We start from the raw sequence: 20,834 nt of genomic DNA on the forward strand, positions 1-20,834 counted from the left end.
ACTGCTCAGCCACAGCTACCAGGTAAATCTGGGTGGTGCAGGCTGCTACCAATTGAGTTTACTGCTTACTCCTGTAGTCTTAATCTTTTGCAGTGTTCCCCAAGGGAACTGCACAGGATTCTGCCTAACAACCCCCTACAGTCCCCTGCCCCCTTGCACTACCCAGAGTGGGTTGCAATTACTCTGAGCACTGCTGCCCTGTTCGCACTCCCCCTTTCCCTCCCCATGCACTTTGCGCTGTCACACTTGCACGATCTGAATGACACAAGGTCTAGTAAGATCGCTTATATTGTCCTCCCTCTGTCTACCCTCAGTTGTCGCGCCTAGAAACACTTGTGCGCCGCGTTATACATAACTCATCATATATCATGTTACTTTGGATGCGTGCAGTGTTTTTGCAAAGACCGCGCTTTGGGCTGGGATTTAAACTCCTAAATGAGGGTGCGTTGAGTACTATGAGGGAGGTGCTTATGCAGCACCCCAGCACAGGAACGGATGGATGAGTGAATGGCCGAACTGATGAATAAATGATTTCATGATAGTGGTGACGATCATGCTTTTAGTAATTTTTCTTCTGAAGCGCCAGAGGTGAAAACTGGAGTGCATTGAATTTCACAGTAGGGATACACGTGACATGAAGGATGATAAATTGTGGGCATTCTTATGTTCCCATAATACACTTTGCTTTTATGCAAATATCCAGGATTCTTTTCTATTAGGAGGTGTTACGTGGCTTGATCTGGACTGGGGCTAAGCCCCATCGCCCTGCCTCATTCGTCTACAGCCCTCCGGCCCCAAGGAGGAGAGGGTTATCCATCCAGTAAAAAAATCATTTCCAGCACTGAGTATACACCTACGGAAACACACATACGCAAATCTGTAAACACACAAACCGATATGTCGCACACCTACATGGCTCATCGGCAGATAAACACACTGCAGAAAATTGGAGATTGGACAGAGTATAAACAAACCTGGAGGATTCAATACAGATACATAGAGGCACCTACAGACCAGGCAGAGTGGCGTGCGGCCCCCTCCAGTAGCCATAAACACGCCGCCATTCCCCAACTACGTGCGTTCTTACTGCACACCCAACCCTGAAAGATTTTGCAGATGAGATTGCGTCGTTGCTTGTACATGTCTCCGTGCTAGAAAAATACGCCCCATTCATCCCTTTGCCTGACACAATTGCTAGAACTGAGTATTCAGACCCGCCCCCGCCCCCCCCCCCCCCCCCCATTCGTTCACCAAAGCAATATTCTGTCCACTCTGACCGACGGGCGTCACTCATCCGGAGGGATGGCTGCAGGCGGTGCACCCGCGCCGTTGCTCAGAGTAAGGGGTTTCATCCAAGTACCTGCAGCTCTGCCTTCCTCTCGCGTCGCTGCTGCTTGTCGCGGGGCGAGGCGCCGGCTACTGGGCTGCTGCCGACTTGCTTTCTTGTGTTGTGCCGACTGTGCAGCGGCGAGTGACTGTAGCCCCTTTTGTGTGAGGAATTCTGGGACATTTGCATGTCATTGGCTAGGGCATTACACTCTGCTTTTGTGCGTTTCAAACGCTTGGCTGAGCTGTGCATTTCAGCAAGCTGAGCAGCGCCCTGGTAAAGAATGGGTGTGCCTGTCAGGGGCGCATCTAGAAAGCGGTGTTATGGGGGCAAGAACAACACACCGTGGACAGGGGCGCAATGAAACGTACATTTGGAGGGGGGGGGGGGGGGTCGGCGTCGCTAAGTGGTGATGGGAGGGGCCACTTCAGAAAATAGTGGGGGCAAACTTGGAGGCTCCGCTCCCACTGTTCTACCCCCCTCCCACCCCCATGGTCTGGTGTGGGGACCAACTATCAAATGGTATATTTTAAAGCGCAATATGCAGAAGTGATGGATGTCTTTCCTGAAAGGAGCAGCTTTAAACGTTTACTGCGTTTGTGCAAGTACATTTTTCTGAACAAACACAGTAAAACTTCAACACCGCCAGTTTCGGGGAAAGGCTTCCCTCGCCTCTGTGCCTAACAAAATGCAAGTGCGCGCATCTAGGCAAAAATGTAGGTGGGGACTAACCCTTAAATGTTGGGAGAGGCGCTAACTTCAGAGACCGTGGAGGAGTGGCAAACTTACTTGTGTAGGGGCATCTAACTTCATTACTCGTTGTAATGAGAATATTCTAGTCAGTGGAGTAACTTTGCTGAAAATGTTGGGGGGGTACAGGGGTGGGTTGGAAGGAGGGCGGAGGGTGGCTCTTAGAGATATTTTCAGCCAAATGGATCGAAAAAATATGGTTGAATGTTAGATTTGACTGAATTCGGTCACCACCATTAGTTTGAAGCCGAAGATGCTGAACATGAAGAGCTGGAGTTGCGTGGGTTTCCCCCGCTTCCCATGTTCGGTATTCTTGGCTTCAGTGGTTGCGGGGGTCTCCCCCGCTTCCTCAGCATTGTTGGCATGGGACCCAACAAAAAAAAAGAAAAAGGGAACATGCACCGTCAGATCCAACCCGCGTTAGATAGATGTATCTGACTCTGCAAGGTACAGGAGAGGCGGCGGATGGAGAAAAGGTAAGTAGGGGGGCTTTATGGGTTTACTGGCAGTTTGGGGGGACATGGATTTGGTTTTTTGTACCGAGGTAAAAACGTATTTGCAGCGAAAATGACTACAGTCAATTCCGCCGTGATTTTGTACCTCGGTCAAACAACCTAAATCCCTGAGAGAGAACACTAGAATACTACACCACAAGAGTCCATTGCTGACGCTCTGTTCTAACTTTCATGAGACTGGTGGTGTGTCTTTAAAATTCAATTGGGCCCCCACATATCTTCAGCCAGCCGGCCATGCACCCAGTGACACAACATAACATTCACAAACAATTCCAATAGAACATACAAACAATGCATTATTTAATATTCATTCAGACACAAAGGTCAACACAAATATGCATACGCTCTCACTCACACACAAATGCACCCAGCACCTCCATTGCCATACACTGTGTGCACACAACATGTATATGTACATATACAATAACACATGGAAACAGTGGCACAGCGTCCATTGAGCCGACTAGACTTTATCACCCCCTGATCCCTGAAATTTTGGGCTAAATTGACTTGGCCTAGCTGAACTATAAAGCCATGGCCGAAAGCAACAGATTCACTGGAATGTCAGAAATTCCCTATATTTTTCCTTTCTTTTAAAGGCAGAAGTCATCGGTTAATGCAGCGCAGTGGGTGACCAAGTATGCTTGGTATCAATTTTTAAATGCCATATTTCTCCAAACTTGGGTTCTGCACAGCACCTTATATGTGTACATGCTGATAGATTTTTTTTTACAACATTCTGACCGATTAAAATTAAGGTATGTTTTCCTGTGTTCAAATGGAAACAAGCAGTGGAGTACTGAGCCGGAGAGGTAGGGGGGCAGGCTGCACCCTGTGGCTCTTTTAAGAGCCAGACCGGGACATTTGTCATTGGGACACCTCTCCCTTTGGGTACATCAAAGAGGGAACCCAACGGCAAAGGTGTCCCGCTGGCAGGACAATGTGTGCTGAGCAATTCCTGCTCAGCGCGCTCATTGTCCTGGCAGCAGGACACCTTACCCGTTCCGAATGGTAGAGGTGTCCCGCTGCCAGGACAATGTCCCAAGGAGCTCCGGGCAGCACAGGGTCCTGACATTGCATTACAATGTGAGCCATTAGGCACTGATGGGAGGGAGGGGGTTACTATTAGCAGGGACTTTTATCCCCTTAGAAATGTGAGTGAGAGGGAGTGATCAGAGGTGAGAAGGGTGCATAATGTTGCATGCTTTATGAAATAATGACTTATGGCTTTAAAAACCAAGGGGGAGTTGTTAGGCTCACATTAATCTGCACGATGCTATTGTGACTTTGCATGCAGAATGGGGAGAATAAAACTAAAGCCATACTCCCATTGCTCAACATATTTCTATGACAATGTATGTAATGTATGGTTAGTTTACTATTAAAGTCTACTTTATTATATAATTTGGTTTGCCTCCAAGGCATTGCTATAAATACTTATTTAAGCACATGAAATGTAAAGCAAAACCTTAATAAATATCTATATCAACTAAACCTGGAAAGATGTGCGTGGTCGCTTAAATTGTCCACTTCCCAGTTTCTCCATTTAACCAAGTGTGTGATCCTGAGCAAATCATTTAGTCACATAGTGCCTTAACTGCAGCTCTGCAAGTGACTCTGATTCACTTCAAAGCTTATGTTAATGTATCTTGGTATTATAATGGAAAAGCCTAATTACTATAGAGTTTCTCTACAAATAACAATAGTGCAATTTAGGTATTTTGCTCCACAAAGTTGTGTCACTTGGCCTATTTATGGCAACTTATTCTAAAGTCACTTCCATGGTGCCTCCAAGTATCAGACTGTTGATGTGCTTGGCAATGTCATTTTCTGTGAAGTCCCTTCTGTTGGTGCAATCCATATAATAATTAGGAAGTTTGCATGTATTTTGCCTCAGAGGGCTTGGACAGAGCTCTAATAGATGACTTTTCTGCATCTGGAATGGGCCTGCAGTTTTAGTTTTTTTGTCTTGTGTTAAAATGCCACCTTCCACTAATGTTACCAAAAAAGTAGATTGGGGTAGGGGTGGACGGTTTGGGGGAGCCAATGAGAGCATGTGGAATTCCACACACTGCATTTTGTTACTCACCCCCCAAACCCCACAAACTCTTACAATGCTGGATACTCTGCTGCTTACTTTGGTAAGTGGAGCAGTTTTTGGTGGCCTGTAACTTGAACCATGACACCCATTTACTAATTTGCACCAAACCGTCCTGAAAAAGTGTCTGCAAAACTCGAAATACTTTTTGCCAGTTTGATGAAGATTGTTTTTGGCGGCAGGGGGAAAAGTTATACAGGGCTCCTAAAAGTGTGCTTTTAACAAAATCCCATACGGTTCCTTCTGCGCACCTAGAGCAAAAACTGCTTAACAAAGGTTCACCATGTTTGGCAGGTGTATAGCACTCAAATTCATTTCACAGAATTTGCATAGTAGGACAGTTTTGAATCACAGGTTTTCTCAAGTTGACTCTTTCCACTGTACTTGAGGAGGGCGCACCTTCCTCAAACTTCATTTTAAAATTAGGATGGTGGTGTTTTAGTAGTATCTGAAAAGTGGCAAGACTAATTTTAGAGGCGTTGCAGAGCTGTGGCTTGCCACAGATAATGCACCATTTGTTATTGTTAGTGTGTCTTCATACCTGATACCTTAATGTGTACTGTGAGCTCTGCTTACATTGTCCAAATGTGACCCAAGCCCTCACTCGGGTATGCCCGCAGCCCAGCCCCCCAACAAACATACACAAACACAATGAACATTTTTAAGTGCCTCTGCTCTGCTTTCAAATGCCACCCAGGCCACGTCTTATGTTACACCGACCTAACCTCTTTGCACTCACACACCTCCAGACGAAACCAGCAAGCTGAATGAGCTTCCTAGTTCCTGTCTGTGTGTCACACGAACACAAAACCGGAAAGCGATTGTCTGTGCCGCAGCCCCTGAAAGTACTGCTGCTAGGGTGGCAGCACTGGCGCCAGGCCCTGCAACACCCAGTTCACCACCCTGGCTGCTGACTTTGAGTCAGGCCAGCCAGGGTGAAGGACTGAGCCACGCAGGCCATCCTGGCCCTGAACGAGTTGCAGCGCGGCTGCCAGGCATCTCAGCATTATATAATGAGACAGCGCAAGCCTTGCTGGGCACCCCAGCCCCCCCTCCAAAAGATGGGGGGCAAAAAGGCATGCCACAGAAGTTGGGGGGGACAAACCCCCTCTTCCCCCCTATAATTACGCCCATGATTCTAGTGCAGCTTCAATGTTACAATCAGTTTACTCTCTCCTTCCTTTAAGTCTGAAAAAACCCACTTCTTGCAGACCCTGAAGGTCCTAGAAAGTGTGAAAATGGCAGATGGTGTGCAATGAAAGACTCAATATCATAGCATAATAGGACATTACAGAGTGTGGGGCCGTACTCTGGACGACCCAAGCAACGTCGGTGGCTGGGAGCAGCAGAGGAGAAAATGTAATGTTGGTTCTACCACAGTTATTCCGCTATACTAGAATCTCTGGGGCACGGATTGGCTGCCTGTCAAATCAAGTGTTACGAGACTGGAGGAGGGTCAGTGCAGCAATAATGCAATTCTATGTGACAGTATTGGAGCCACTAGCAGAGGAGCACCAGGGTACACCAATTTGTCCCTACACTTATTAAAACTAACCTATTGTAAGGCTGTAAAAACGAATCACTTATAAGCACTCCAATTTTTTTAGTTGAAGTTGGGTGATATTACATTGTTTACCTGGGATCGCACACTTGCGCTAAACAGCGAAGCAGGGATTTTAACCCACTCTGCAATTTGGGCACAACCACCTTCTTCCACGCTTTACTTGAAACACATATTTAAGTTTTGGGTGTCAAGACCTACAATAATACTGTCCTATACAGTTTACTTGAAAAATACACAAATTGTATAGTAAAGCAGCATGACAACATGTAAATCCTTATAGCAGAATGTTGGGCCAAAATTGTATCAGTGTACCTTTTAGTTTCCACAAACTATAAGATGCAAAAGGCAAAATATCTATTTACCCACTTTATGTTCAGCGCCTTAAGACGCACAATAAAATACTTTGTCATAAACTCACTTAAGTTTGGAGATTCGTCACAAACCTCCAGCGTGTTGATATGTATGGTGTTAAGAACATTCAACTAAGGACATCAAATCAAATGTTATTTTTGAGCATAGTAAGCTATTAGACGTTTTGGGTATGAACACATTTTCAAAGGGTGCTTTATTGTGTTGCTCGCTTGAACTGTCATAGATTTGCAAGGTGACTGGTAGTCTTTATGGTGTAAATTCACCATCATGCATAAGAAAGCCTATGCTGCTGATAACAAAAGAAACGTGTTGTCGAGTTCATTACGGCCAGGGACGCAGCCTGCATGTCTCAGGGGGACTGTGACTCTGGGAAACGGGCAGTGCTTGATCATCCGAGCAGATAGCAGATTTGCCTTGGAAGAAACAAAATGCGCCCAGAAGCATGTTCCTGATCCTTCGAACTGTTAAAGGGCACGGAAGCCCCACCCCTCAGCTAACATTTTGGGGAGGGGTGGCTTTAGCCTGGTCAGCTCAATGACGACGTGCACCTGAGTGTGGTGAAGGGGAGGCTAGAACAGCCAGTTGGAGGCCCGTTATGATGATTGGGAGAAATGTATCGGTTTGTCATTTGTTTCGTGTTGTGGCGCAGCAAATCACAATTGGAGTTGCGATAAGCAGTTTAAGAGACAATTATTTGTGTGGTTTGTGGTGTATACTATATAAGAATCAATCGAATGGTCCCCTGACTTAAATAGCGAGGATAGTGAGGACTACTTTAAGCTAAAGAACAGAAAACATGATGTTGTGGGATTGGAACCTCAATTTAGCCCACTTGGAGGGATTGAAATCTTATCAGCTGGTACTGTGGATGTCTTATACCTTTTTAACTCAACAAAAATATTTAATGGAAGCCCCCTGACCCGAAGTGAGAAGATTGATGTTAAGATTACACATCGACCAGGTCCTGTCAATTATGGGCCCTAGGATGGGCCTTGCTCTTGAAAACAGACATTGCAAGATTTGCACATTGAGGCACGTACTTAAATCTCCTAGACATGTAATTTCCAAATATAAACAATTAGGCAGTGTGTTAATGTGTAACCTGGGAACGTTACTCAATAAAGAGTAAGGAATTTTGGTCTTACTGCCTAAATTCAGGGCTGGTTCAGGTACATATTGCATTATATCGAGTTTGGTTAATAGTGGACAAACTGAGACTGTTTAAAAGAATATATGAACATGGTGATTATTTTCTGTTAATTATTACGGTATTCATTTACATATGTGAATATGAATGATGTATTTGTATATGTTTTGTCATTTTCATTATGGGAAAAGCTAATTGCAAGGTAAACACATTAAAATTAAATAAAAATAAATAAGTTCTCCAGCATGGGGTCTGGCATGGATTCACATGCTCATGAATATTCCCCGTCGTCAGGCTGGGAATCCTCGGTAAAGAAAAAATCAGTATCAGTTTCGTTTCTGATCTGTCTTTCGTAGTAGTAACCAATCACAGATCTCTGCGTCATACTGACCACAGCCAATGACTGGCCTCTACCTAAGCCCCGCCTCTGGCAGCCATCTTCAGATTTTTACCGCACGTTCAAGTGTTGGGAGTCCTCGTGCTTAGCTCTCGAGCTTTTACTGCGTGTTTCGCGCTTTTTCAGGTGAATTTTCACATTTTTTCGGTTAATCGAGCCTCAAGCTCCACCGTTTCTACTCCCGTTAACGGCTACCCATTGCAGGATTTTCCTACGCCCCTCAAGGGTGAAGATTTCGTTGAATCAACTTCTTGGAGGATTCCAGAAGATTTGCGGCCTACTTCGAGATGGCCCAGGATGTGAGTTCGTCGCCCGGACCCAAGTTGTTTCGCAGCTGCCCTGGATGCGGGCTGCAGAATGTGTTTAAGGAAGACGAACATTCGCGATGCCTCTACTGTCTTCATGGGGACAAGACTCATGTAGAGAAGGACTGCCAGTTCTGCAAGAACTTGTCGGAGCGGACCATGAGGGACCGTCGATCCCGTCTCGCCAGCTGGTTGGAGAAGGGCTCAACGGGTGAGAAGAAGAAGAAGAAAGGGTCCGAGCGGGCTTCTAAGTCCTGTGCGGGCGCCCCGGCGACAGGGGCCCAACACCAGGCCAAGCGCTGCGAGTCCGCTGGCCCCGGGAGCGCCGAAAGGTCGGGCTCTTCGGTCGCCAGGCAGGGCGCACCTTCCCCGGCACCGTCAACCACGAGCCAGCGCTCGGGTTCGGGGAAGAGGAAGTCCGAGACCCCGGGTAAGCTTCGGGAGAAGCCCCGTCCGATCTCGGAAGAGGGGGAGCGAGGCGTCGCCCCTCCCCCAAAGGAGAAGGCCCGGGACGCACCTAAGGTGGTGAAGGCCCCTACCCAGCAGGTAAAGGCCTCTATCGAGGTGATCGCGGCGACTCTGGCCAAGCCGGCAGAGACCCCGCCAGCGGAGACAGCCTCCGGGACTAGAGTTTCCCTGCCGCCAAGGAGGGAATCCTCTTTTCAGCCCATCGTCGTGGCCGCCATGATGGAAGAAGCGAGGGGGGGGCACGGTAGCCTCCTCGAGCTCCGAGTCAGCCTCGGAGGAGGAACTGACCGAGGCCGTGAGGAATCTCGAAGTCCAATTCGAGAAGGTTCGATCCCGTAAGGAAGATCCTCGGGAGATAACCGAGGAAGACGACGATGGCGAGGAAGAGAAGCCTTCCCTTCCGGAACGGCAGGAACCTAGGCCTCAGGATATCTCGGTGGCCATTTTGTCTGCGAACCAGTCCTTATGCTCTGAGATAAGGACGAGGTTCCCACGGCCCAGGCCGGAGGACCCGCAGCCTGGCCCGTCGGGAAGTCCTCAGAACAAACGACGGAGGACCCAACCCTCTCCTCCGCTCGCCCCCGTAAGGCCTACAGTTCCCTCCTCATCCTCCCACGAGTCGGGAGATGAGGGTGCGTTGGGCTCGACGACGGGTTCTGAGGGCGACGACGACGGAACGGGTCTCCCGGGCCTTGCCACCCTACGAGATTGGCTCATTCCACGCCATGATCGCCAGGGCGTCCGAATTGTTCCAGCTCTGCCCGGAGGAGCAGAAAAAGGAAGGTTTCCTCTATCAGCGCCGGGAGGCCAAGAGGAAGACTGTCATCGCGGTGCCTCTAATCAATGACATCTGGGAGGAGGGCCTGTCGGTTCTCAAAAACCCCTCCACGGCACCAGCCAAACGGGTCCGGTACGAGAAGAAGTACCGGGTCCTCGAAACCGCTCCCCTGTGCCTCAGGGCCCAGCCAACGCCAGACTCTGTCGTCTCGGAGGCGGGGAAGAAGAAAGCGGCGGGGTCAGGAGCCTTGACGTCGAATATCCCGCCGGACGGCGAGGGAAAGAAGTTGGACGCCATGGGGCGGCGGGTAATTTCGTCGGCGGCGACGACGATCAAAGCGGCCAACGCCCTGGCGATCGTGGCCCGTTACGACAGGGAGCTCTGGTTTAAGCTGGCCCCCATATTGGACTTCCTGCCGGACGACATGAGGTCTGAGGCCCTGGAAATACTGCAAGAGGGCGAGGTGGCGTCGGACCATGCCATAACGGTGGCAACCGATATTGCCGATACCGGGTTCCGCCAGCTGGGCAACGGTGTTTGCCTACGACGACGGGGTTGGCTCCGGGCGACCGACTTCCGTCAGAACGTCCAGACCAGGGTGTTGGACATGCCGTTCGACGGCAGCAACTTGTCCGGGAAGGCGGTGGACGAATCCCTCCAAGCCATAAAAACGGAGACGGCTCGCGCCCTAGGAGCCCTTCAGCAACGACGGCCCTTTCGGAGCTCCGGAGGCAGACAGGGTGCCTCCAAGGGATCCAGCGGTGGCTCGTCCTACCGCCAGGCGGCATGCTCCTCGTCTCAGGAGGCCTACAGGGGTCGCGGCAAGCAGGGAGCGCCTCAGCGCCATCGGCAAGGTGGCCAGGGCGGCAAGGCCACCACCTCCAAGCAGGACTGAACCGGCCGTGGTCTCGGGCCCCCACCAAAGCACCCTGGTGGAAGGCCGGCTGACGAATTTCGTCGGCATGTGGAAGTCCATCTCCACCGACCGTTGGGTGCTGGATACCCTGGCAAGAGGACACTCTATCGAATTCCTGAAGAAGTGCCCTCACGTTCCACCTGTGGCCAGGAAAGAAAATCACGTCCCGCAACTGCTGTTGGAAGTACGGGCGATGCTCAGGAAAGGCCCCATCGAGCTTGTCCCGAAGAGGCTCCAGGGTGTACTCAAGGTACTTCCTCGTCAGGAAGAAGACGGGCGGCTGGCGCCCCATCCTGGACCTTCGTCGTTTGAACAAATACATCAGATCACAAAAGTTCAGGATGGTCACCCTCCAGCACGTACTGAGACAGCTGGAGGAAGGCGACTTTCTATCGTCAGTGGACCTGGAGGATGCATACTTCCACGTTCCCGTCCTCAAAAGTCACCGAAAGTTCCTCATGTTCGTCGTCCAGGGACGCCACTACCAATTCAGAGCACTGCCATTCGGATTGAAGTCGGCCCCCAGGGTCTTTACCAAGTGCCTAGTACCAGTGGCGGCGCGGCTGCGCCTGCAGGGGTTTCACGTCTACCCCTACCTGGACGACTGGCTCATCCGCTCAAAGACGAGGGAACTTGCCGTCGAACACACTGCGAGGACCGTCCAGCTACTCACAGACCTGGGATTCGCCATAAACTACCCAAAGTCCCACCTGGTGCCGTTGCAGGTGGCCCTGTTTCTGGGAGCAAAGCTCGATACAGTGAGGCACCTGGCGGCCCCGTCGGAAGAACGGACAAGACCATTCTAGGCAAAGTGCAGCGCCTGCTAGCCACGGACGTGGCCAGGGTGAGGTCCATCAAGTCCCTCCTGGGGATGATGTCCTCCTGCATCTACCTGGTGCGCCTCTGCAGACTACGGATGCGCCCTCTTCAAGAATTTCTCGACGCCCGTTGGATGCAGGCGACGGGCACCTTCGAAGACAGGGTCCCCCTCAACGAGGTGTTCTGGCAGGCGATTCAGTGGTGGGGCGTTCGAGCGCACCTCACGGCGGGCAAGGACTTTCAGACGCCGGCGTACCAGGAGACGGTGACGACGAACGCCTCCCTGGAAGGTTGGGGCGCCCACACCGGAGATCTCCACGCAAGAGGCCTCTGGCTCCCGGAGGAGAGGCTCCTGCACATCAACGTCCTGGAACTCCGAGCCGTGTTCTGGGCTTTCAAATCATTCCTCCCGTCGCTCAAGGGCAAGGTGGTGCAGATCTTCACGGACAACACCACGACAATGTTTTACATACGGAAGCAGGGAGGCACCAGATCCCCAGCCGTATCCAAGGAGGCACAGGATCTGTGGCACTGGGCGGTCGCCCAGGGGATGTTCCTGGTTCCCTTCCACCTGGCAGGAGAAAGCAACACCATCGTCGACTCGCTCAGCAGGGAGCTGCGCGTGTGTCACGAGTGGGAACTGCGCCAGGATCAGGTGGATCAACTCTTCCGACGATGGGGCAAACCCCAAATCGACCTGTTCGCAACAGCGACGAACTCGAAGTGCAAGAGGTTCACCAGCAGGTTTCCCCAGCCGAGAAGCATGGGCGATGCGTTCTCGTTCCCCTGGGACGGCCTATACCTGTACGCGCTCCCTCCGTTGCCGTTGCTGCTTCGACTCATCAACCAGCTCAAGAGGTCCCGGTGCAGGATGATCCTCGTCGCTCCGGCATGGCCGAGGCAGATCTGGTTCCCGGACCTTCTGGACTTGTCAACGTCCCCTCCCATCAGCTATCGGCGGACGCGGACCTTCTCTCCAGAGAAGGAGGTGCCATCTTCCACCACGACCCGGCGTTGCTGAACCTGCAGGCTTGGCTCCTGCAGCGCTAGAGTTTGGAGGCTACGATATACCGGCCGATTGCAGAGAGGTTCTTGCAAAGGCCAGGGCGTCCTCGACTCTCAAATGCTACGGTCATAAGTGGAAGAGGTTCTCTACCTGGTGCCGAGCACAGAAGATCAACCCCCTACGGATTACGGCCCCTCAAGTGCTGCCGTACCTGCTATCGCTGGCAAAGGCTGGGCTAGCCCATGCCTCCATTAAGATTCATCTGGCGGCGATCTCCAGATATACCAGAACCACAGGACTGACGTCCCTGTGGTCCCATCGACTGGTAAAAGAGTTTATGAAAGGACTGTTACGGTCGTTTCCACCGGTGAAGGCCCCGGCGTGGGAACTTAACGTGGTGCTGACTAGGCTCATGGGGCCCCCATTCGAGCCGATGCACTCCGCACCGATGAAGTTTGTGTCGTGGAAGACTGCATTCCTGGTGGCCATTACCTCCGCACGACGAGTGGGAGAGATCCAGGCCCTATCCTGCAAAGCACCGTGCTTGACTTTCCATGCCTCGAGGGTGGTGCTTAGGACGCACCCCTCCTTTATGCCGAGGTGCCGTCGGACTTCCATCTTAACGAGCCCTTGGTGTTACCTGTTTTCTTCCCGTCTCCTTCGTCGCCGGCCGAGAGGACTTTGCACTCGCTGGATGTGGCTAGAGCGCTGAAGTTCTACGTGGACCGCACAAAGAGTTTCTGGAGGACATCACAGCTGTTTCTGAACTTTGGACCTTTGAATCAAGGGAAGGCTCTCTCGAAGTCTTCTATTTCCAGATGGCTCTCTGGCTGCATCATACACTGCCACCGGTTGGCTAACCGACCGCTGCCAGGCCGTCCGAGAGCCCATTCGACCAGAGCGATTGCTGCTACTACGGCGTTCTTATCTGTTGTGCCCCTGCTGGACATCTGCAGGGCTGCTACGTGGAGGTCGACGCACACCTTCACGAGATTCTACTGCGTCGATCGGGATTCCAGGGAGGAGTCCAGGGTCGGCCAAGCAGTGCTGCGCAACCTGTTCGCCTAAAGTGAGCCTGGTGAGGAGGTAAGAGATGCTTAATGTTGAGTTTTTTGTATTGCTTAATGTTGAGCCTTTTGCCACCCCCCGTGGTTGTGCATGTGTGTACTGCTATTTATTCTTATATTCATGAGCATGTGAATCCATGCCAGACCCCATGCTGGAGAAGGAACAAGTTACTTACCTGTAACTGTTGTTCTCCAGCATGGGTCTGGCATGGATTCACATGCGAATCCTCCCGCCTACCCCTCTGCGGCTCTTCACTTGGTCATACTGCCACTTCACGTGCTACCAAATCTGAAGATGGCTGCCAGAGGAGGGGCTTAGGTAGAGGGCAGTCATTGGCTGTGGTCAGTATGACGCAGAGATCAGTGATTGGTTACTACTACGAAAGACAGATCAGAAACGAAATTGATACTGATTTTTTCTTTACCGAGGATTCCCAGCCTGACGACGGGGAATATTCATGAGCATGTGAATCCATGCCAGACCCATGCTGGAGAACAACAGTTACAGGTAAGTAACTTGTTCCTTGTCTGTACAACTCAGCGTGTCATTGTTTGGTGGACAAGTTGTAAATGTTTCTAGTTCTGAGTCTGAAGATGCAAGTTGCCAAGTTCTCTGCACCTGACTGCTTTCTGAAACCGCTTAGTCCAGCACCAAAAGGTGATATACTAAGTTGAAGCAATTTCCACATGTTTTTACACTCCTTGATATGGTTATCAGTGGTATAGCAGAACTATGGTCTTATTACGCAGAAAGCTTCATTGCTTGATCATCAGCACACACCGCCAATTGAATACATTTTAGGTGATCCCAATTTTGGCACACTGGAGATAATTATTGCCCAGATATGACACACTTTGAACGCTGCACTCTGAAACCACAGGTGTTGCTACAAATGAAATCGCAACAGAACCTGCCCTGCTATACAATCTGATCAGGCACTTAAGTTTGGACTTGGATCCTCTCCATCGTGTGGGGTTCAAATATTTTGGAGGAAGAACACTTCAATCTCAAAGCGCATCCTGATAGAACTGAACCCCCTTAACAACAATGCCAAGCTCAGCAAGTTCGCTTTTGCATGGTCTGAAATAATCTTTCTCTTGATTTGGGCCACTATGTAGTAAGAAAGCTGAAAGTGGCTCGAGACAAGTGCCAGACCGCTTGAGCACTGTATAAAAGCAATACAATCTAAAGATGAACCGAGACCTGTGGAGAGAAAAAAAAGATAGTTATCTTTAAACACAATTAATAATACAATATGCAATGTCCAGTCGGAATATCATAATCACAACGCTTTAAGTAGCACTTTATGCTTGGTTCGTCCCACAAAAGGATGGAGGGCTGATTCGGCCCTGCCAGGTTTTGAACGTGCTGTCTTTTTTTTTTTTTCTTTTTTTTTGGTAGGCTTTATATGGTTTGCAATACAGAAAACCTCTTGCCACTTAAGACTTTAGAATAAATTAAATACTTTCAGAAATTGTCCTTCAAGTATAACACTTAACCAGTTCTCTTCAGTTTTCCGTTTGATATATTGATTCTTTCAAGAAAGTGTCTTAACAGTTTAATCAATGCCACCATGGGGGGGAAATGATTCTCCAACAGCAGTTCCTTCCGCCAGTCTTCTGCTGATCTTGAGCTAAATGTTTTGGTCACAACGCTCATAAAAGTTATTCTTATGTCTTTTGTCGCTGGACAGAATAATACTAGATGTTTTAGCGATTCGTACGACTCATCCTCTTGACACAATCTGCAAGTTACCATTCCTCTGAAGGTGTTTCTTCGGCTCAGAATATCCATGGTTGGCATGAGATTGAGCTGAAATCTAATAAACTGATATCTGAAGTACCAATTTGGAAATAACTGAAGGTATTTCAGGAGAGTGTTTAAACTTCTTGGTTTCGGAAAGGGTTTACCATACAATTTCAAGGATTCTCTTTCATCTTTGGAGAAGATCCAGTCTTGTGTGTACAGTTTCCTCTTGATTTTATCTGGATTCTCCCATAAAGATTGATTGGATTCGCCCAGATCTGCTAAGATAGCTTGACAAATTTCCTTTCCGACAATGTAGTGTCATTTTTATTTCTTGAGAGCAATCTTTAGAACTGCAAAGCCACCTCTCAAGGATTCATCCATACATTTTCTATAAAAAGCTCAGGATTTCCAGGTAACAATAGCTTTTAAGGACGTAAGGCCAAATTCTATTCCAATTGCCTGGATTGGCGTACTTTTTGGCAGCTGGAGTACCCTTTTCCAAAATATTCCCTCGATCCTTGCCCAGTTGTCAGAATGAAAAGAAAAGGAGGTTTCTGCTTCGTAGGTTACGATTGGTACAACCTTCATTCTGTAGAAAGAAACCAGTGGAATCATTGAGAAGTTGCATAATCATTTCAGTATTATTCTTCCTTGGCTTGCCAAGTTTTTTGCTTTATATCTCAGTGATTCTACTCTGGGAGCGTCACTTCTACTTGTGTTCAGGCAGACTCCAAGGTAGATCAGTGATTTCACCTCTGGAATTTTTACCCCCATCAGATACCAGGCATTTGTTTTTTTTGCGGCTAGGCCCATTCGACATCCCAAGAATCATGATCCTGGATTTAGCTGGGTTTATGATCAGGCCATTTGTCTCCACATACTTCTGTAAGGCGTCTAATTGCCTTTGTAGGCCTATTACAGTCTGGTCCAACAGGACCACGTCATCAGTGTACAGTAGTCCTACCGTAAAGGTTCTAATTTTTGGTAGAAATCTTTGTATGTTTCTGATGGCCTCGTCTATATCTGAGATAAATAGATTAAACATATCCGGCACCAACGACACAGCCCTGTTTTAACTTTTTGTTGGTAGGTATTTCAGTTGAAAGGAGATCAGATCTATCCATCGCTACTTTTATAGCTGCGTCTGAGTAAAGATCTTTAGTTGTTTCCAATGCGTTGTTGGGACATCCCCACTGCTGGAGCTCTCTCCATAGTTTCGCTCTGTTTACAGTGGCGAATGCTTGAGTAAGGTCTATGAAGGCCATAAAAATCTTTTTTCCCCGCTCCGCTTGGGCCTTCAAGATGTTAATAATGAAAATAATTAGTGATGTTCCTATGCCCTTTACGAAGCCCGCTTACCAGTCATCCCTGTGCAAGGTACCTTGACTCCACTGCACAATGATCTTCAATATCAGTGAAGCGAATACCTTGCCAGCCACATTCAACAATGCAATTGGGCGATAATCGCTCGGGTTAGATCTGTCCCCTTTCTTAAAGATCGGGATGACTACTGCCGATTTTCATGTAGGTGGTATTCTTTGGGATTTCATGATGTGATCAAACAGGAGCATCAAAAAGCTGACCACTGCGTGGGATCCTGTTTTAACATGGCATTGGTCATCCCGTCCGGTCCCGGGGTCAGAGTTTTTCAATTTTTTGATAATCCCCAGTACAGACGTGATGTCAATACCCAGGTGGCCCCAACAGTTGTTCTTTCTTGTCTTATCTGTGGGATATGATTGCTCTGGTTCATAACATTTAGAGAAGTGTTTTATCCATGTAGCCGCAGGTATAGGATTTGATGTTCATACATTGATTGATTGTTTATTTGTATAGCGCCTATACACAATGTGTTTCAAAGTGCTTCAAGGAGGGAGGGAACATGGGGAAAATACAATTACATTCTTACAGGTCCTTAAAACAAATCAGAATGTGAGAAATAACGATCATATCATAACAGATAGTACAAGTGCATGGAACAATAATGGAGAGGTGAGGGATGAAAAAAGGAGACAATACAAGCCGTAGCATTACTATGCCTGACGCTAATTGTTGCAGTGCAAAAATGACAAAAGAAGGGGAAGGAGGGGAGAGGAACAAACAGGTGACTATCTTAAAGGGTCAATGAACAATCAAGGTAGTGCTAGGGGGAGGGAAGGAGAAGACAAGGAGGAGGGGGAAACAGATAAGCTATTATCAGAGGTCAAAGGCCAGTGAAAAGAGTAAGTGCTTGTAAAATAAAATGAAAAGGGGGGAAGGGAGGATGGCTGCAGAAGGCAGGCGACTACAATTACTATGCCTGATAGCAATTGAGGTAGTGACCGAACTTATACAGGACAAGGAGTGAGAGAGGAGGAGGGAAGGGCAAGTTGCTGCAAAGCCAGGCGGCTACAATTACTATGCCTGACGGCAATTGGGGTAGTGCTGGAGAATTGACAGAAGGAGGGGATCGAGGGGAGGGTTCGGTGAGGGGGAGAGGGAGAGGAAGGAGGAAGGAGGAGGGAGAGGCAAAGGATGATAGAGAAGGAGGAAAAAGGAGGAGGGAGAGGAACAGGAAGATAAAGCAGGAGGGGGCACCGGATGGATACGGGGGCACAAAGTTGAACAAGGGGCGGTGGGACAACAACAAATGGATGCAGGGGCAGTGGGGGGGACCACACGAATGGACGCAGGGGCAGTGGGGGGCAAAACAGATGGACAGAGGGGCAAAGTAGTCAACAACATACGAAGGAGTGGGCACACAGATGGACATGGTGGAGGAGGGGGACACAGATGGAGCACAGGACATTATTTTTTTTTTTTAGTATTTGTATAGCGGGCTACAGCCCACGGGCATCGAGGCACTGTAAGAATATGTATACAGGCTTGCTTCAGGGTTACCGGAGAGTGGCCCAGAACAATGGATTAATACAGTTGCTTAGTTTACAGTGCGTTGCATATCAAGGTACAGTACATATCAAGAAAGTCAGAAGATGGCAATAAGGAAAAAGCACAAGCTTGTTGGGGGAGGCAAATTAAACATCAAGCCTAGTTTTTAAAGCCTTATGGATGGCTGTATGGGATTCGATCATTCTGACTTGGGCTGGGAGGGTGTTCCAGTAGGTTGCAGCCAGGGTTGGGAGGCTTGCTCTCTTTGTGTAGGAGGAACAATGAGGCGATTGGCATATGCAGTTCTGGAAGGTCTAGAGGGTGTTTTTTTTGATGATCCTTTGCGCTAAGTAAATGGGCGCTAAACCATGGGGACATTTGTGTGCCATAGCCAACGTTTTCAAAATAATCCTTTCTTTGACAAGTAGCCAGTGCACCTGCCTTCTGACCCCAAAAATGTGATCCCTATGTGTGATACCAGTTGCAGCCATCAAGGCATTATTCTGAGCTACTTGGAGTTTAGCCAGATTCTTTTGGGACGTTCCAGCAAAGAGAGCATTGCAATAATCCAGCCTGGACCCGATGATTGCCCTAGCAATGGTGATGCAATTCTCTTGTGATAGGAATGGCCTGACTGCATTGATCAGTTTGGAGTGATAGGCAGCTGAGGAGGCGATGGCATCCCTCCTCTCCATGGACATGCTAGGTTCAAGATACACACCCAGTGTCTTGATAACTTGAGACACTGTGATGGGAATGTTATCTATAGTGAATGAGCCGTACTGCATGCTCAATTTACACAGTGTAGCTGTGGATCCAATTGGCAAGAGTTTTGTTTTCTCACTGTTGAGACACAGCCAGTTTTCAGCCATCCAGGATTGAATTGTGGAGTAGATGAGGTTGAGAGTGTTCATATCAGTGGGATAGTCACCTGTCAGTGGGATGAGCACCTGGGTGTCATCTGCATAGTTAGTATATGAGATGCCCAGGACAGTGGCCTGGTAATCTGGACTACAAGGGGGGGTAGGGTGACACAGAGAGACGCACAGGGCATCGGAGGTGGGTGGGGAGAACAAGGAGAACACACAGGGCATCAGAGGTGGGTGGGGGAAACAAGGAGACAACACGGGACATCGCAGGTGAGTGGAGGGAACAAGGAGAACACATTGGGCATCGGAGGTGGGCGGGGAACAAGGAGACAACACAGGGCATCGGAGGTGGGTGGGGGAAACAAGGAGACAACACGGGGCATCAGAGGTGGGTGGGGCTAAACAAGGAGACAACACGGGGCATCAGAGGTGGGTGGGGGTAAACAAGCAGACAACACGGGGCATCAGAGGTGGGTGGGGGGACAGGAGAACATCCTGTGGCACATCCAGATCATTGATCATGCTCCAGATTTTTGAGCGTTTTTTTGTTCTCCTGTTGTGAAGCATTAATTCAGCATCTTGGTGAGCATGTCCTTTACTATGCTGTTTCCTCCAGTTTCGATATTGTTGTCTGAGTTCACCTATTGTCATCAACGCCTGTTTGGTTGGTTGTTTCTTTAGTTTGCAAATTTGTTGTTTGAAGCTCTTCTGTTTTGCAATCACTGCTGGATGAAAGGTATGACAATGTTGAATGATTGGTTTATTTTATTTTTTCATTTGTTATACGCCCAGACCCTCGGGTATCACAGCGTAGTTAGACATCTTAGGGGTACATACAGATTATAACAGCTACAGTATTCAGAGTAAATGCAGAATTTAAATAATTATACTACAGATTGCAATGGCAAGCGAATATTGTATAATATTGATTGAACAGCCAAGTTTTAAAGTTTTTTTTTAAAACAATGGAATGATTCTTCTTTTTTAATACTATCCAGTAGGGTGTTCCAATGTTTAGGGGGCCAAGACTGAAAAGTGCTACCACCAGCTCTGGCACTTTTGTAACGGGTGACTGCCAGGAGTGAGTTTTTGTTCGATCTAAGCTTTCTAGTGGTTTCTTTTTTAGATATAGCGTTGTTGATGTACACTGGTGCTTTTTTGGCAGTACCTTTGAGTAATGCGTAAGGATTTGAAAATGATTCTGGCTTTAATGGGAAGCCAATGGTTCTCTCTCCTGGTATTGGAGACATGGTCTGATTTTTTTTTTTCAGCCATATGGCTACTCGTAAGGCTTTATTTTGCATGAGTTGTCGTTTGCAAAGGTTGGTATTAGATGTACCTAGTAGGAGTACGTTGCAGTAATCCAATTTGGATAGTATCAAAGCCCTGGCTAGGGTGAGGAACTTGGGGCCACACAGTCTTTTCTTCCATTTTGGGTCTTGCTCTTCAAACCCCTCCAATTCACTATCGGAGGAGGCTGGATCATATGTCGGATCTTCAGACTCACTGCAGTCAATATGACCTGATTCCTGCTACGAGATTGTATAGGTCGATAAATCCAATAGATTTTGTGCAATCGGATCGTCTTTGTCATCACTAGGTTGTGTTGTTTTTTTGAGCTAATGGACTCTATGATTTCTGCAATGGTTTGTCCTTTTCCTTTAAACTGGGCTTAGATACTGCCACCGTTTGAATAGCGGCAGTTCTTTTTGGTAATGTGATATTTTTGATAAAGGTCTGTCATCCGTTACTTCTTTGTTTCTGCTGGCTCGGTTGATTTTTTTTATTTCATTTTAGATTTCTTTTTTTGTAGCGGCT

At 48.4% G+C, this 20,834-nt stretch overlaps 1 protein-coding gene and 1 long non-coding RNA gene across 4 annotated transcripts in view; one reads left to right on the forward strand and one right to left on the reverse strand.

The window, feature by feature from the left end:
• LOC138582959 (uncharacterized) overlaps window positions 1–1,705 on the reverse strand; it is a 33,674-nt gene extending 31,969 nt beyond the window's left edge. Inside the window, exon 1 of the long non-coding RNA XR_011305113.1 lies at window positions 1,361–1,705. This is a non-coding gene — a long non-coding RNA (uncharacterized lncRNA). The remainder of the gene's footprint in view (window positions 1–1,360) is intronic.
• The window catches only part of RECQL5 (RecQ like helicase 5), a 1,190,108-nt gene that overhangs the window by 543,593 nt on the left and 625,681 nt on the right, over window positions 1–20,834 (forward strand). The window lies entirely within an intron of this gene.

Source organism: Ambystoma mexicanum, chromosome 3q, assembly GCF_040938575.1.
Source record: "Ambystoma mexicanum isolate Mex_15411 chromosome 3q, UKY_AmexF1_1, whole genome shotgun sequence".
Lineage (NCBI taxonomy): Eukaryota > Metazoa > Chordata > Amphibia > Caudata > Ambystomatidae > Ambystoma > Ambystoma mexicanum.